The sequence below is a fragment of the Coregonus clupeaformis genome, chromosome 22 (assembly GCF_020615455.1).
Source record: "Coregonus clupeaformis isolate EN_2021a chromosome 22, ASM2061545v1, whole genome shotgun sequence".
Taxonomy (NCBI): Eukaryota; Metazoa; Chordata; class Actinopteri; order Salmoniformes; family Salmonidae; genus Coregonus; species Coregonus clupeaformis.
The window spans coordinates 2,102,317-2,115,862 of record NC_059213.1 but is presented as its reverse complement, the minus strand read 5'-3'; the positions used below and the strand labels follow the sequence as shown (position 1 = coordinate 2,115,862).

Here is a 13,546-nt window from a genome sequence, read left to right as displayed (position 1 = left end):
CCACTCCAGGAGTATGAGATAGAGGAGACTCCTCCGCCCCCGTTGGACATCGAGGGGGCTCCGGCGTACACTGTGAGGTCCATCCTTGATTCTAGACGCCGGATGGGGGGTCTTCAATATCTCGTGGAGTGGGAGGGGTACGGCCCGGAGGAGCGGTGCTGGGTGCCACGGAGGGACATCTTAGACCCGTCCCTATTGACCGAGTTCCATCGGAGTCATCCTACGCGCCCTGCTCCGCGTCGTCCTGGTCGTCCCCGAGGCCGGAGTCGGCGCACGGCTGGAGCCGCGCGTCAAGGGGGGGGGTACTGTCACGGTTTCGGCCGAGGCTGCCCCTCCTCCTTGTTCGGGCAGGTTTCGGCGGTCGTCGTCTCCGGAGTACTAGCTGCCACCGTTCGATGTTTCATGTTTGTTTGGTTTTGTCTGTTTGTACACCTGCCCCTTGTTAGTGTTTGATTGTGTTCCCTATTTAGTTTCTGTGTTTGGGGTCAGGTGTTGTGAGTGATTGTTTCTTGTCGGCTGTGTTATTTTTCGTCTTGGGATTTTGTGCTTTGTGTGTGTATTTTCTTTTCCGCACTGTGTGCGCATTTTCCCTGTTTTAGGCACGGGTTTGTTTTGTGCGTTTGTTTTCCTCGCCCCTGGTGGGGTTGGACATTTCCTTGTTTGGATATTTTGAACTATATAGACTGTTGACGAACAACTTCTTGAGCCTGCGCTTGATTCCTCCACCACATCCACACTCAGCTGTTTCTGACATACAGGTTATTGCCGTCATAAGGTGTCCGTCTGTCTGTTGGCTGGACAGTTTCTACCGTTTAGGACCTTTGTGGGTAAAGGTAAAGGTGGGGTATAGCAGCAGCAGTTCCTCTGAAGTCCAGTATCTGCTGGAAGGACACCTGGTGGTACGAGAGGATGAGTGTGGCCAGCCAGCCTGTTGTGCCTCCCCTCTCCCTCCCTCCCTCCATTTCTCTCTCTCCATCTGCGGGACTCTTAAGGCTCCTGTGCGGACTGTCTCGGCTCGTGCCCTCCCAAAGCTGGCTGTGGTGATTTAAGACACGGTGTGTATGTGTGGATTTGTTTGTGGCCTCTGCCCCACTTCCCTGTCCATCCGCCTGCCCTTGGCTCCCCTCCTGGGTAGCGACCACCACCCCCCTCAGTATGTCTCTGAGTCTGAGTCGTTGAGTTCCTCATCCTTGTAGAAGCCTCCATCGTGTTCGCGGTGGCCGATGTTGTTGAAGCTGCAGTAGGAGCTGTGCTCGCTGCGCAGCACGGGCAGGCTGTCGAAGGTCACACTCTTGGAGGGGGCTGGTGGTGTAGTGGTTAATGGCACTGAAGGACAGGCTGGGCGCCGGGTTGCAGGGGGGACACGGGCATCATGGTGGCCAGGATCAGCGCCAGGCAGTCCGCCACGTCTTTGTTGGGGGCGCAGGCCAAGGCAGGCGTGTAACCTGAGGGGTTCAAACAGAACAGCAGAGGGTCACTTCAGGAGCATCACCGTTTACTACAACACTTTTGGTGAAAAACATGAAATAACAGCAGGCTAGGAGGTACAAAGTTAAGACAATAACCAAGCAGTGGACTAGAGAGAAACATTTGTGACACATTGAGAAGAGAAGTACAGAAGAAAACGGTGTTAGCGTTATGGATCTTACCATTCTCATCGACTGCTAGCACGCTAGCACCCTTCACTAGTAGCTCCTGAACCACCACCGTCAGACCATTTCTGGCTGCAACGTGTAACGGCCAGAAAGTACCATCAGATTAGCCAGCAGCAAATGAGGATACCTCCCAAATGCCAGACTATTCCCTATATAGTGCACTTCTTCTAATTATAATAATAATAATAATATGCCATTTAGCAGACGCTTTTATCCAAAGCGACTTACAGTCATGCGTGCATACATTTTTTTGTGTATGAGTGGTCCCGGGGATCAAACCCACTACCTTGGCATTACAAGCGCCATGCTCTACCAGCTGAGCTACAGAGGACCAATTCTTCTGGCCCAATTAATACAGCTGAACCATACGTACGTCTGTAAGGCTGCGTTAGTCGAGTTGATGAGGTTCCTGTCTGTAATCTTCTCCACTATCAACAAAGCACTGGTTTCATGCCCCTTTAAAAACCAGAGTCAAACATGTCAGACCAAAATTTTAACCAGAGAGAGCCAACTGTTCAGATGAGCGTCATCTTCATGTGGGGATGCTCACCTTACTGCAGGCCAGATGAAGAGCAGTGTTCTTGACTGCATCCTGCAGGGTGAGCTCTGCTTTGGCACTGCTCACCAACAGCTCTGACACAGACAGAGAAACATAAAGAAACTCAATTAGGAAATTAAGCGACATATTAAAATGTAAAACAGACATGTTGAACTTAAGCCGGCTGGGCGAAGGCGGAGGAGAGGGGGCTGCGTACCGACAGCGTTGGTTTGTCCGTTCTCAGCAGCCATCATGAGGGAGGTCTTCCCGGAAGCATCGGGGGAGTTGACCTGGGCGTTGTAGCCTAGCAGCAGCTGAAGACACTCCACGTGGTCCGTGAAAGCCGCCGCATGCAGGGGGGTCCTGGAGAGAGAGGAAACTTATTTCACCGACATCATGTAGGACTGTTATAAACAAGTTTGTTCAATTAACCCTGTTTATACCATAGAAATATAAAATCACTAATAGATGTATTAAAAGTAATCTACAATCCCTCATCCAACCCCAGAGGTCATTTTATTCCCAAGACAACATTATTCTCCAGAAGAAAAGGACTTTGTCATGTGCTGTAGTTACCGGTTCTTGGTGTCAGTGGCGTTGACAATGGCCGGCCCCAGAGTGTCAATCAGCATCTCTGCAGCCCCCTCGTTGTCATTGATCACAGCTCAGTGGAGGGGGCTGAACGAGTTGCCCTCGGTCTTGTGGAAAACCTCCTGTTCCAGCAGCACCTCTACACACGTGTCATGGCCTAGTGGAAGATTGATTCATACAGGAAAAAGATGACGTCGCTGCAGACCACAACAATACTCTCAGAGAAAGCTACACATCTGACAATGGTGAAGTCACAAAATATGTTTTAGCTACAACATATGCTATGTCAATCCCTGACAAAGTCCTGTTTCAGTGTAAGGTCCTCCACTGAGAGTCATAACCCCTAATTATGTTGTAGTCTTGTTCATTCCCCCCACATGGCTCCGTCCACACCAATCGAATGCTTTTCAAGCCACAAGAGGGAGTGAATGAGTGTACACTTCATGGAGGAGAGAACAGAGCTACAGTCCAGTTAGTCAGTACGTACCGTTGTATGGCCTGCCTAATTCAGGGACATGTTTACGGTGCTGAAGAGAGAAAATCAGAAAAGATCTAGTGTTCTGTTAGTCCAGTACGTACCGTTGTAGCAGGCCCAGTGTAGTGGCGTGTAGCCCTGGTTGTCTGTGATGACGGGGAGGGTCTCCACTGACTGGGCGGCGTGTAGGAGCCCCCCCAGCACCCCGATGTGTCCGGATGCCGCCGCCAGGTGGACAGGGGTTCGCCCCTTACAGTCCCGAACCAGGAAGCTGGCGCTGTGCTGCAGCAGGGCCTCCACACACTCCTCATGACCCGTCACCGCCTGGGAGGAAGGGCGGGGAGACAAGAATGGATTTGAATAACTAATAATCAATGATATAATAATGAATCATCAATTATTACAAATGATGTCTGGAGACAGGTCCCCCTACAGGGATGAATACACCACTACCCATGGACAACTACTTTTCTGAAGATAATATGTATATTTGAGCCTCCCCGTCTCTTTCTGTGTGTGAGCGTATACAGCCAGCTCTCCTCCTCACCCCCTCTGTGTAGCGCTGTTCTGCCCCACTTGTCTTTGGCTTCTACGCTGGCTCCCTTGTTGAGCAGTGAGTACAAACAGTCTGTGTGTCCGCTCAGCACCGACAGCATCAGAGGGGTTCTGATACACAAGACAACAAGGTCATATTACAAACTGGTAATAACCAGGCTGAGTCCAAAATGGCAACCTATTCCCTATATGGTACACTACTTTTGACCGGAGCCCATAGGGTTCTGGTTTAAAGTAGTGCACCAAGTAGGGCATTGGGTGCCATTTGGGACATAGACCTAGTGTCAAAATCTCTTTATTTCAGGAATTGTATCCAAAACCCAATTGACTTACTGTCCATTCCCGTCTTGAGCGTCCACTGCACTCTGGAGGTCAGCATTTCCATTCAGCAAACGCAAACACTCCGAATCACCGTTGGTAGCTAGAGGAGGATAAACAGAGAGGATATAAGATTGTGAGATGATTGACTGTTGGTAGCTAGAGGAGGATAAACAGAGAGGAAATAAGAATGTGAGATGATTGACCGTTGGTAGCTAGAGGAGGCTAAACAGAGAGGATATGAGCTGATTGCTGGACGACTATTACCTTCACATGAACAGACAGATTTCTAGAACAGTGGTATTGGTAGATGACATCCTCATGATGTTAACACAGCAGATAATAAAACATTTTGGGGCTGAGGCCCTCGAAGCCTGTCACCTGCTAGCTGTGTACCTGGCTCTGGATAGAAGTCCCCCTGTGCACTGATCTACGATCAGCTTACCCTCCCCAGATCCTCAGCAATAATGACAAAAAATGACCTTAGATCAGTGTGTAGTGGGCATTTTCACACTATGCTATATAATATCCCTAGAGTGGACATTGGCATCCTAGCAACATGACCAAACAAATGTACATCTTGGTAAGGAAAACTTTTGAATTGCAGAATCTCTAGGTCTTACGTGATATCCTATGCGTACCTGCAGCGTGGATGGGGGTCCTCTTCAGGGTGAAGTCTTTAACCAGGATGGAGGCTCCCTGGTTGATGAGGACGTCAACACACTCCACATGGCCTTTAAAGGCAGCCAGGTCCAGGGGGTGCGCCCCTGGCTGTTCCTCACGTCTAGATCCAGCAGAGACTGAACCAGGACCTCCATAGCATGGTGGTGGCCGTGGTACGCCTGAATGGAAACAAACACACAGTCTGAAGCAAAGTCCAGTGGTATGCCTGAACAGATATACACTCCTAATATAATCAATGTCCTATAGTAGACCAGTGGTATGCCAGAACAGATATACACTCCTAATATAATCAATGTCCTATAGTAGACCAGTGGTACGCCTGAACAGATATACACTCCTAATATAATCAATGTCCTATAGTAGACCAGTGGTACGCCTGAACAGAAATACTTTCCTAATATAATCAATGTCCTATAGTAGACCAGTGGTGCGCCTGAACCGATATACACTCTTAATATAATCAATGTCCTATAGTAGACCAGTGGTATGCCTGAACAGAAACAGTCCTAGACCTGTAAAGTAGACCAGTGTCTCTCAAATCGGGTGCCCATTTTTTCTCCCGCCCAGCATCAACATCGAAGGTCCCTGCCAAGCGTGAGATTTAGAAACAAACACACTACTACTGTGTGTGAGTGTCTGGACAATCAACTTTTCGTGGAAAAACAACACCATGCCTGCATCCCAGATAGCACCCTATTTCCCATGTAGTGCAGTACTTTTGATCTGGGCCCATAAGGTTCTGGTCAAAAGTAGTGCACTAAATAGGGAATAGGGTGCCATTTGTCATGTGGCGAGACCCCTACAGGAGCAGGTAGGCTTTACTCACAGATAAGTGTAGGGGGCTGATGGGAGCTCTGACATCAGAGTCGTTCAGGATGTCTGTCCCTGAGGTTTCCATTAGCTGGGGAAAGACAAGGACGGGCCAGTTTAGACTTGTAACATATTTACTTTGAAGGTTAGTCTAGTAGCATGTTTCATGTTGTAAATCTCAGTGACCAGCCCCTGCAGACATACTGGGGTGCTGCATTCGTATCTTAAACAAGCTAATGTGAGGAAAAGTAACCAACTGGTACTTACCACATCTAAAGGTGTTTCACTTGCAATCTGGAAAAAGAACATCAAGAGTGACGATGCGGCCACGACAAACATGCAACCACACCTTAAAACCTACGGAATATCAACGTCTGTCCCAAATGGCACCCTATTCCCTATATAGTGCATTACTTTTGACCAGAGCCCTATGGGCCCTACATCCATTTGGGACGCAGAAACTCTTATCCAGTGCGACTTACAGGAGCAATTAGGGTTAAGTGCCTTGCTGCAGTGCACATAGACACATTTTTCACCTATTCAGCTAGGGGATTTGAACCAGCAACCTTTCGGTTACTGACCCAACGCTCTTAACCGCTAGGCTACCTGCCGCCCAATATTTCCCATAATAATTCCTATATGCCCCTATACTATATTCCCCATTATCATAAAGATCATATATGAAAGTTATTTGATGCCACAGACAGACCTTCCGAAGCTGTCCTTTCTGTTGAAGTCTGCCCCTGTGTTGAGCAGCAGATTCAGCAGTCCAGGTTCCTGGTAACAAGATATCAAGTTCAGAAAGGCCCTCGTACATCTGAGCTATCAGGTGGATGGTAACAAGATATCAAGTTCAGAAAGGCCCTTTCACATCTGAGCTATCAGGTGGATGGTAACAATGAGAAACTTAAAGAAAAGAGAAACCCCGTACACTGCTCTTGCTAGTATCACTGTTTTTATAATGCTAATAAAAGCAATAATAAAAAGTGATACTAGCAAGAGCAGTTCTGCAGGTTTCTCTTCTCTTTCAAGAAGATATAAAGACAATTTAGACCAGAGCGCAAGTCAATACCACCATGGAATGGAACCACATTATACAGAAATGATACCGCACTAATGATCTATACAATTTTTTAATACTGCTAAACAATGTGAAATGTAAGAGTGTGAATATGTGTTTGTTCTTTCTGGTGGCTTTCCAGTTCATGAACTAAATATTCCTTGGTGTAAAGCCTGGACCAGTCCACTCACCCAACAGCTGCTGCAGCATGTAAACAGGTCCTTCCAAAGTCGTCAGGGGTGTCTATATCAAAGCCTGATGAGAGGAGCTTCCGACAGCAGTCAGAGAACCCACTGAGAGCAGACAGGTGGAGGGGGAACATCCCATAGACGCCTCGCCTGCAACACATTTTTACATTTTAGACTTTAAGCAGACACTCTTATCCAGAGCGACTTACAGTTGATTCAGCTAAGATTGGAAACAACACCACATCACAGTCCTCATTAAATCCCACAGCAGATCAACACATCAGCATGCTGCAATGCCCTGTCTATCAACCCCCACACACCACAATGTGTTGAGCATAGTCTCCAAGCGGGAATTCGGTCAATGACAGAATTGCAGATGCATGTTGCATTTTTGCTGGAAACTGTGTGTGTTCTCACTTGGCTGTGTTCATTCCGTTCGTGATGAGTGTATTGATGAGTAACTCATGGCCGTAGCGAGCAGAGATGTGCAGAGGTGTGTTTCCATTCTTTTCTTCACAGTCAATCTCAGCACCTACAGAACACACACACACACACACACAGACACACACAGACACACACAGACACACACAGACACACACACACACACACACACACACACAGACACACACACACGTCAACCACTTGACCCTAGAGGCCTCATGAAGCTTCATGTTCAACCACATTGCAAGTAACATTGCTCTGTGCCAGTGAATCATGGTTTGAAGACAAAAGACAATGCTGAAGAGCCTACTGGTTCATATATATTCAGTTGAGAGCATTCACAGCGACTCACCATTCTGGATGATGGCTTGAGATCTGGAGAAGCGTCCGTGGATGGCCGTCATGTGGAGGGGGGTCTTTCCATCTTTACTCTGCAGATAGAAAGACAAAGATGGTTCACACGGCAGTCTGTGCTGCTGACCACAGGCAAAATCAAACACGTATTGGAGGAGCGCTTGATTGCATTTAGTTTGCATTGTTAGGCCTATTCCATTGGTATTTGAATGTAGACCAGGGCCAAATACTTTGATGTTGACGAGGGCCCCGTTGCCCACCAGCAGCTCCAGGCAGAGCGCCCTATGGTGCGAGGCGGCCGTGAAGTGGAGTGGGGCGAAACCCTTCTCGTACACCTGGTTCACGTTGGCGCCGCACTCGATCAGCTCATTCACCACCACATCCTGCCCGTTGTAGCATGCCACGTGGAGGGGGGTGTTACCGTACCCATTGGGCTAATTTATCTGGAGGGAGCAAGGGAGGGAAAAGAGTGGAGAGAGAGAGAGAGGGGGGGGGGAGAACAAAACAATACATTCCTGATCAGGTCACTTGGTTCTGAAAACCCCCTGGTCCAACCTCTCTCTCTTCATTACTTGGTTATGAAAAACCCCTGGTCCAACCTCTCTCTCTTCATTACTTGGTTATGAAAACCCCCCGGTCCAACCCCTCTCTCTTCATTACTTGGTTCTGAAAACCCCCTGGTCCAACCTCTCTCTCTTCATTACTTGGTTATGAAAACCCCCTGGTCCAACCTCTCTCTCTTCATTACTTGGTTCTGAAAACCCCCTGGTCCAAATCACTGGCTCTAACCTCTCTCTCTTCATTACTATTATGAAAACCCCCTACACATTTGAATGCGTGTTGACTCACATCCACACCAAGGTCCAGGAGGTACTTGACCACACTGATCATTCCACTGGAGGCTGCAGAGTGGAGAGGGGTGTAGGCCTTCTTGTTTTTACAGGACACCTCTGATCCATGAGAGGCCAGCAGTTTCACCACCTCAATGTGCCCTATGGTAGAGAGAGGAGGGGAGGGATAAATAGAGAGAGAGAGAGAGAGAGAGAGAGAGAGAGAGAGAGAGAGAGAGAGAGAGAGAGAGAGAGAGAGAGAGAGAGAGAGAGAGAGAGAGAGAGAGAGAAGGAGGAGATAGTAAGGGGGTTAAGAGAGAAACAGAGATACAAACACAGAGAGATAGGCAGAGAGAGGGAGATATAAATTAGTTTACAGTGGTACACAGCACCATAAGCAACACCTACATCATGTTAGTACAACTGAAAACATCTAATCAACCTACTTAGTACATGATTCTGACATAATAACACACTAGACGTGGCTCATACAGCTGAGCTGTGAGACTAACACACAGTCCATTCATTCATTCATTCATTGGTATAAAGGACATTAGTCAGAATGTAAATGATGTGGTAAACTCATCACCCATGTAAGCAGCCCAGTGGATTGCTCGGCGATCCTTCTTGTCAAAGGCATTAATGTTGGCTCCTCTGGAGAGAAGCAGCCTCACCATCTAACAGGGAGAAGAGAGAGAAACAAAACACAGGTTGAGGAAAACTAAACAGCAAAATCCGCTAAATCTGGCTTCAAAGCCTTCCCTTTAAAATTATATATTTTGTATTCACAATGAATGAAAGATAACATGTAAAGACATGGTACATTTCTCCCCTTTTAGTCCCCCTTTGACCTCCCCCTCCCCCCAGAATGCCTCCAAACACATTTTAAAAGAAAGGGAAAGTAATTGAGTTACATGTCAAAAAACAAAACAAAAGTATACAACAATGTTACTTCAAGCAAAAATGTAATAGCCTAACAATTTCAGGTGATTAAGTGATTTTATAGGCCAATATAGCAGTAATCGCAAGGTGGGGCCAAGAGTACTAATCTGGAGGAAGTGTTTGGAGCTGTTCAAAATAGGATATCATCGGGTCCCAGGAGGAATAAAATGAGTTGGTTGACCCTCGAATGGTAACTTCATTTTTTCTCATTTTAGGAACAGCTTCAGATCTTTGAGCCAAAGAGAGGCTAAGGGAGGATTGATAGATTTCCAATCCAATAAAATCCTTCTGCGGGCTAACAGGGAGGCAAAGGCAATGGCATCTAGCTGTCTATTGGTCAGAGAAGGATTGTTGTTTGGTACTCCAAAAATAGCAATTTCTGCACTAGGCTGCAACTTTATATCAAACGCTTCAGAAAGGGTTTTAAATAGTGGACAACTAATCTGCCAGATGGGGACAGGACCAGAACATGTGGGTCAAGTCCACCAAGGAGCTTTTACACCTGTCACATGTACCATCAATATTTGGGTAGAATTTGGACAATCTAGCCTTACTGAAATGGATACGGTAAAGTACCTTAAACTGTATAAGGCTGAGCCGGGCACAAGAGGAGCTTCCATTTACCCTCAGTAAGGCATTTCACACTCAGATCGGATTTTATTGAAAGCCTCCTCTGAACAAACTCAAGCATACAACTAGGGCTGTGATGGTCATGGGACTTCAGGTGTCGGTGATTGGCGTGTCTTATGTACGTGGTCATCCACAAAACTGACAGCTGACAGGGGGGCGGGACGGACATTAGCAAAGGAAAACATTAGCGCGTTTAGGCCAGTCTTGCTCTCAAGTTTGGGGAAGCTAATTTTCTCCATGAAAAATATCAAGCATTCCATGCATCATCACATTTGCAAACTTAAGTAAAATAGCTGACTATTCCTAATGTGATTAGTAAATTGGATAGTCATAATTTAGGCTAATAATATAACTCAATCACTGTTCGCAAAAAAAAAGGCTGTTCAATGCAGCGCGTGGTGGAGTAGGTTTCTTTTCACTGGATAAATGTGGCCTTTTATTATCTTAAAATCATGCAATTCTACTACACTTTATATGACTAGAGATTAGCAGAATCTTTTTCAACACGACTTTCAAGTGGCACTGACCCAGTGATAAAGACAGTGAATATGCACACTCACCGGGGATATAGCCGATGCCAATAATACTGTTCCCTCAATTAAGTTGAGGATTTTGATCATTAAAAAGACATTAGTATTTTCATCTTCTTCTCTTTGAAGCAATAAGCCAATTGCTTTCCAAACTGTTTTCCCTCCATTGTATTTTGAAAAATTGCGAAATGCCTGGTTGAGCCTCTCTTTCACTGACATTCACAACTCAACAGTCATCTATTTGGAAGCCTATTCACCGCACCCGCTGCCTTCCGACAGGCTACGCGATTTAAAACAATCCAGAAGAAGCTAATGATCATGCTTTCTGGTATAGTATACACACGTAACATGTAGGATTCCCAGAATATGTTCTATATTCTCATTATAATCAGTGGTTTAATTAGATTAGTATGATTGGCTAAATAAAACAATGGGCCTATGGTAATGCAACATTAAGTGATTCAAGGAAACTAGCCTATTTTGTTTGTTTATTTGCTCGGGCATCTGAATTACAATTATTCATGAAAAATAATTTTGCATAGCTTATTCTTTTAACATTGAATAGCCTATAAATGGTTATTACAGCTTAGTTATTAAAACTTAATTTCTCACAAGAATGAGGTTGTGAATTGGGAGGTTCAGCTCGGTCTGGGCCTTACTAGGTCCCTCTGTTAAATCGGCAGCTCTGCTAAAAAGTGCCCACCAGAGTTCTACATAGGCCTAGAACACGGCCTGTGCTCTGGCTTCACATTGATGGTGACAACGAGATGGAGATTGTGGCCAAAGCAATTTAGCCAAGGCCAGTTCAGTTGCCTCACTTCAGCCACAATATTGGCCCTGTTGTCTGTGGCGATACAGGACATTAGATTTTCGTCAAGGGCCCAGTCAAGGAATTCCGAACGCAGGGCTTCGGAGAGTTTGTCGGTTGTGTGGTATTCCGGAATGTAGGTTGTTTCCAAACAGTTGGATTTCAGTGTCCAGTCTTTCGTCAGATAGTGCACTGTTAGGTTCATGTAAGAAGTCATATTTACACTTGACCACATGTCCGTATTCAGTGCAAAAATAAACAAATCTACGTCCTTTTGCTCTGTCTGAACCTCCCCCTTCACCTTGTTGAACAAGGTAGGGACCGCTGTTTGAGACAAATACTTTCTCCCTGGTAACTCGTATAGTCTGTCAAATTTCCAGAGCATTTATTTGAAGGCGGGTTTCTCCACCGTTTGTAAAGGCACCATTCCTATGACTAAATAACGAGTTACAGTGTCTGGCAGTGCTCGCCACTTATCGGTGTCCCGTTTGTGGTGCTGGAATTCTTAGTAGGTAGCCTATGGGTTTTGCGCATATTCTGCAAACAGGCTGGGCAAGTCATCTAATAATAATAATAATATGCCATTTAGCAGACGCTTTTATCCAAAGCGACTTACAGTCATGCGTGCATACATTTTTGTGTATGGGTGGTCCCGGGGATCGAACCCACTACCTTGGCGTTACAAGCGCCGTGCTCTACCAGCTGAGCTACAGAGGACCACATCTGGTTCTCCATCGTCGTTAGGTGTGAAACTGAAATGTGCCCAAACAGGTTGTTATGGGGGTTTTTTTTGCAATGAGAGCCATCTTTTTCACCTCACTCCTCTGATCTACTGTAACAATGAAAAAGGTCAGAGGTGAAGGTCAGAGGTCAGAGGTCCATCTATTAAACTGTCTATATCTCCTCCAACTAAGTCAGCAAAACAATACCATATAATCAAGAGTTAACACTCCCGCTATGGATAAAGTATATCTACATTAAAATAAAAGGTAAAAAATCATTTTATGGAGAGAAAATCATACTTGGTTTTGACGGTTATTTTATTTTCATGGCGTTCTTCATCCAAAACCGTCAATGTCACGGTTATCCAATTACCGTCACAGCCCCACATACAACCATTGTAAGTAATCGGATGCACAGTAAGCTCAACGTGGGGATAGGACAGGTATAAAGTGTAGACTACAGTGTGTAATCATGTCCATGCTAATTGCTAACCTCCTGGTGTCCACTGAAGGCTGCATGGTGCAGCGCCGTGCGCCCGGCCCGGTCTGACACGTTCACGTTGCTGAGGAGAGGGACCAGGGCCTCGGCACAGCGGACTGCCTTATTGGCCGCAGCGATGTGGAGCGGCGTTTGCCAGTTCTTGTCCCTGGCGTTCACGTCAGTAGAGTGTTTCAATAACACCTGGACAGCCTCCTACAGGAACACAGTTCAAATCATGTTCAACTTTGTTTAAAGTGCATTTAAAAATCACAACACACTTAACAGTCAAACACATATGCACAGGAGTGTGTGTGAGGGCTGACAGTATCAGTACACGGACCTCACTGCAGGAAGCCACGGGCCGGTGCAGAGGAGTGAGCCACTTGTTGTCTTTGGCATTTACTCTGGCTCCTGGGACACAGACAGAAAAACAGGGACAGACCAACAGGGGGACAGACCGACAGGGGGACAGACCGACAGGGGACAGAGACTATAGGGTTAGTATAGGCCACTGGGGTTGATGAGGCAACATCCTTTAAATTGCTGGAGCACAGAAAGGATGTGTCCAAAACAACACCCTATTCCCTTTATAGCTCACTACTTCAGACCAGGGCCCAGGTCAAAAGTAGTGCACTATATGGGAATAGGTGCCATTTGGAACGCGTAGAAAGCCTCTTGAAGAGCGCTATTCCGGGACGGGACTTTCATTACACAGCATCACTCTAAAGAAAATGTCACTGAGTGGAGAAGAGTAGGAGGAGCCCAGCCAACGTGAGACGAGGTGCAACACAAAATCATGAGGGCATTCGGAAGGAAAAGGTTTGACTGTCGCTCACAGTTAAAATCTGGATGCTTCACTTATCAAGTTAAAATAGGGACGTTTCAGCTGTCAACGGCCTTCAATAAAATGACCTCTTAAACACATCAGCTGCAC

General features: G+C 46.3%; 1 pseudogene; it reads right to left on the bottom strand.

Annotated features, from left to right (window-relative positions):
* Window positions 1-759: 759 nt before the first annotated feature.
* LOC121558434 lies at window positions 760-12,966 on the bottom strand (annotated as a pseudogene).
* Window positions 12,967-13,546: the final 580 nt, after the last annotated feature.